The sequence below is a fragment of the Polistes fuscatus genome, unplaced genomic scaffold (genome assembly GCF_010416935.1).
Source record: "Polistes fuscatus isolate 324 unplaced genomic scaffold, CU_Pfus_HIC Scaffold63, whole genome shotgun sequence".
NCBI classification, from domain to species: domain Eukaryota; kingdom Metazoa; phylum Arthropoda; class Insecta; order Hymenoptera; family Vespidae; genus Polistes; species Polistes fuscatus.
Window position 1 is genome coordinate 82,377 of NW_025113144.1, and position 5,154 is coordinate 87,530.

The 5,154-nt window shown below is 49.2% G+C and overlaps 1 non-coding gene across 1 annotated transcript; it reads left to right on the forward strand.

The window, feature by feature from the left end:
- The first annotated feature begins 2,660 nt into the window (after nucleotides 1–2,660).
- LOC122523774 lies at nucleotides 2,661–2,767 on the forward strand. The gene has a single exon (XR_006305370.1). It is a non-coding gene; the product is annotated as a U6atac minor spliceosomal RNA (small nuclear RNA).
- The last annotated feature ends 2,387 nt before the right edge of the window (nucleotides 2,768–5,154 follow it).

Here is a 5,154-nt window from a genome sequence, read left to right on the forward strand (position 1 = left end):
CACTCAACCCCTCTCACAATTGGGTCCAGCGTCTGAACCTTATCAAATAATTTCCGTGGATACAATAGGAGGATTCAGTGGAAACAGGTCACCAAAAAAATACTTACATTTAGTCGTAGACCATTTCACAAAGTACGCCTTTATAGTGACCTCAAAAACACAAACAGCAAAAGATTTCATTAACTTGATAAAGAAAGTTCAGAAAAAGGGGAAAATAAAGTTACTCCTAACGGATCAGTACGCTGGAATAAATTCAAGAGAGTTTAGGAATTTTCTAAAATCAGAAAACATAACAAACATTTTCACTGCGGTAGACTGCCCTTTTTCAAACGGGCAAAACGAACGGACAAATCAAACTTTGGTAAATTCAATGAGGTGTAAAATTTTTGAAAATAAAGACAGGCCGTGGTCAGTCATAGCGGAACAGTGTGTAGAAAACTACAACAATACAATACACACTACAACAAAGTTTACACCAAATTATTTATTAAACGGAATTGACAGATCTTTTTTTCCCTCAGAACTTAACGAAAATAACTTAGAAAATCTAGAAGAAAATAGAAAAATAGCATTTTTAAATACGGAGAAAATTCATAATCAAAATAAAGTTTATTATGATAAAAATAAACGTGAGATTACATACAGAGTAGGGGACCTAGTTTATATTCAGAACGGAAATCGTTTAAATCGGAAGAAACTGGATCCAGTCAGGGTAGGTCCTTTTAGAATAAAGAAGAAAATCTCCGATCTGATATATGTTGTCGACTCGGGATTTAAAACACCAGAGTCAAACATCTACCATGCGAGTAAGATGATTCCCTATTTCCAGTCTCCTGACATAGGTCTGGGGGGGAGTGGGGATGTAAGTTTGGGGATAAATCCAAACTGTAAAGCGACTCGCTAGATGGGGCTGCTTGACACTCAGACCAAGCTCAAGTCGCCTGGCCGCGGCACTTGAGAGTCGTAACTACGTGAGACGAGAAGTAAACTCGCAGAGATATTTTTTTTATATTAATTTATTATTTAAGTTTAATATTTTAAGTTTATTATATATTATATATCGTTTATTATTTATTATTTAAGTTATAATCATAATAAAGGAAAGCTGTACATTTTCGTTGATTCAGTTTCAACTTAGCATCAACCGTTGTACTAATTATTCAAACCGTAGTTACCACCACTACCAAGACAAAGAAATATACTTATATATATACACACCCGACCATCCATCCCAACATGCACTGGCCGAGTTCACACATCCCATGCATCCGCATGCACATTCGTCTTCTTAGGGGGAAGCGACGCACTAGACCAGGCCAGGCGCCGCCAAAGCTGCCCGGAGCCTCGCCCGGGGGGGCCGCCTAGGAGCTAATCTCCTTTGCGTCCTCGCATTCACTCTTCTCCTAGTGAGAAATTGCAATTCTCTCTCTCTTTCAGCGTCTTCCTTGGCCTTCATTACTAGTCCTGAAAAGGACTGGAATGCAGCCCACGCCCTCGGGGTATCCAGGGACAACCTGACTATCCCGGGGAGGGTGAGCTGCACCCCCCCCCCCCAACTCCCTGACCAAAGAAGGCCTAGCATCCGTCCACGCCGGGCACTCGATCAAGGTGTGTTCCGCGTCATCCCTATCCGCGCCGCAGTGGTAGCACCGCGGGGAGTCTGAGTGGTGTGGAAGATCGTTTCCATTGCAAAGAGATAGACATTTCAGGCATGGAAGGAAGAAGAATTGGGTCTCGTGGGTACAATCGGAGCGACGGGGGTGCGCGTTAGGGCAGCCATCGCTTCCAGGTTGGAGGAGTGGGTTGGAAGGCCGTTTTCCTTGAAAACGACCTTCCACACCACTCAGCTGATGACTGGCCATGGCTGCTTTCCGGCGTACCTGTATGGTATTAGAAAAGCAGACTCCCCGCAGTGTTTCCACTGCAGTGCGAAAAATGATGATGCTGAACACACCCTGATTGAGTGCCCTGCGTGGACGGATGAAAGGGCTTTCTTGGTCAGGGAGTTGGGGGGGGGGTGCAGCTCACTCTCCCCGGGATAGTCGGGCGATCCCTGGATACCCCGGAGGCGTGGGCTGCATTCCAGTCCTTTTCAGGACTAGTTATGAGGGCCAAGGAAGACGCAGAGAGGATGAGAGAGACAATTGCGTGAAAGAAGAAGGATGATTGCTAGGCCGCATAGGAGAATAGCTCCTAGGCGGCCCCCCCGGGCGAGGCTCCGGGCAGCTTTGGCGGCGCCTGGCTCGGTCTAGTGCGTAGCTTCCCCCTGATAAGACGAACGAGCATGCGGATGCATGGGTTGTGTGAACCCGACCATTGCATCATGGGATGGATGGCCGGGTTTGTATATATATAAATAGTAGTTTTAGGTTGCGCCTCACCGTGAGGCGCAATAATTAGTTTATAAGGTGTGTGTGTGTTGAATGAATGAAGAGAGCCTGGCAGAACACCGGCCAGACTCATCGGGATGGGAGGATAGGTGTGCTTATGTGTTTAAATCACGGACCCGCCTCTTCCATCCAACGAATGAATGATTTGCACCAGGGGGTTTTTTAGTCGGTAAAAATCCGACACTCCCTTGGGTACCGGGCCCAAGGGGCCTTTTGAAGGTTTTTCCCCCTGACGAAAAAAAAAAAAAAAAAAAAGGTTTGCGTCAGGGTGTGTAGTGTGAGGAGAGAGCCGTTTGGCACTCCCCTGGACAAGGATGGAGTACACATATAATGGTAAGGCACTGTCGCCTTTCGGAGGCTCTTACCAGTTTTTTTCTCCCTCGTGGGTAGGGGGTAGTAGAATACTCCCACAGTATTCCCTGCTGGTCGTAAGAGGCGACTAAAAGGGATGGTATGAATGGTGTGTGCGTGCTCTGTGTGGCTATTCCTCTCTGTGATTCTTTCTATCCCCTCTTTTCTATTCTTTTCTTCGCCTTTTACTTCCTTCATTCCCTTTCCTTTCCACTGGGCTTGTGCCTACATAATAATAAAAATATGGAAGGTACAAATTGAGTGTCCAACTAGTGTGGGAGGGACACTCACACAACGGCGGTGCTTGGTGGTTGTAGGACAGGCCACCCATCGTCGACAGCCTGCTACTGTCATGAGTCTGCGGTAGGCAACCCGGCCCAGACTCTGGTTACTGCCTCGGGAAGTTGTCCGCGGGTAGGCGACCTGGCCTGCGGAATGACCAATGCTACAGGAAGGCGAGGGCGCTCCTTGGAAGAGGGGCCAAAGTGCACTATCAGGTGAATTGAGGAGATGGAATCGGACACAATTTCAGTCCGATTTATGAAGAAGAGGGCAAGACCAGTTGCCTACACCTCGTCATCGGAGGATGAAGTGATTGATCTCACAAATATGTATGGGGTCGTTCCAGAGGGGCCATCAGTCTCCAGTTTGGAGACCGGGAGGTTAATCGACTTCATTTTGGATCATGCCGCCGAGGCCGATGTTAGAAGGAAGACCTGCGGCAACATTAAAGGGGAGATTTCCGGAAGAATCAAAAATTGTAACCTGGGGATTGCGGAAATTGCTAGGGAGCTGCAGGCTCGCAACAGGGCGAACTGCGGCTCCGATATACGGGAGTCGCTAGAGCAGCTGCGAACCGAAGCGAGAGCCACCAATAACAGGCTCAAACAAGTTGAAGCGGAGTGCACGCACCTCAGGCGTGAGCTGAAACGAATAGATGCGCTTCTCGAAAAAGCGAAACTAGGGAATACTGCGAATGCCCCAACTAGAGCAGTTGCAGTTGCAGCAAACCAGGCCCGGTCTTTCGCAGAGGGGAGGCTAGTTGCTGCCAGGAAAGAGAAAGATTTGGACGGCAAGGTGACGGCGAGAATCCTCGCCGAGCTGTCCAAGTCTATGATAAGCCCGGCCGCGGGTTGCTCCCCCGCCGCCGACGCCGACGCCTCTGGCCTCTGACCCGGACGGGGACAGCTTCGTAGAAGTCAGAAGGAGGGGTAAGACTGCTGCGCCCGCTGGGGGGTCGTTGCCTGCACGGGCGGATGCCGGGAGGGTTGCCCCTTCTGTCCGTCCTCGTGCGGGGGGACGAAACCCTGTGGTGGAGGATCAAACCGGAAAGAAGAAGAAGAAGAAGAACAAGAAAAGAAGAATAAGGGAGACCGCAGCGGTGTCTCTCACATGGCGGGAGTAACTATGACTCTCTTAAGTGTGCGCTTTAGTGGAATCGTCTTGTAGGCTAGACGAGACCACTACTTACCATACTGCTTGCTGAAAAGCACAGCGATCTTGGGCGTTCGTCTACACATGTAGACGTCGCCTTAAACGAACGCGGACTTCGGTCCTCAAACTACTCGGTGTGGAAATTTGATTTTCACCCCGCACATATGGACATCTTATTAGACTTGCTGCTACGTCGATGGGGACCTCCACTCCCCTACCGACTATTGGGCGCAGTAGTAAACCTCCGCGAGGGGGTTATATCATATGGGTGAACGGCCCCGGGATGAGATATCACGGGACGGCATAGTGCCTTTATGACGAAGCTGCTGGTGGCGTTGGAGTGGCGTTACGACGACCAGGCGCCAGAGTCTAGTAAGGTGAAAGACAGGGAGGAGTCTGTAATGGCCTGGAAACCATGCCGTGCAGGGTAGTTTGTTGATCGTCGTTCGATGTATTGGTTAGACTACCAACTAGCCTTAAGGGATCATAGTTACGGGACGTGATGCGTCACTTATAGCCTCTCACGTTCAAGTTGCACCCATTGCCTCCACGTGGCACCGCCGGAAACTTTCTCTGAGAAAGGCTAAAATGGGGCAGCGGCCCTACGGATAGCTTCGAGTCCGTAGGGTAAGAGAAAGAGGCTCGGCTCTGAGGGGACTAGCAACCCCTTCAGGGCTTAAACAAGGACTGGAAAGACGCTGGCAAAACTGATGATGAAGCCTCGGACGAGAGCGAACAAGGCCCCACTCGCTCGGGACAAAATAGGGGGGCCACTATAAATGACCACGGCCACGTACCGGAGCAGTACGTAGTAGAGTTGCCCTTCTAGAAAGTTTTATGCAATATATGTCTCCACACTGGAAAGGGCAACTACATGGCACTGACGTTGAACAATTTTATATCGCACCTGAACGAGCACAAAGTTTGTCTTGTGTATAAGTGCTCCAGGTGCGACAAGAGATACACAAAGAAGCATCCA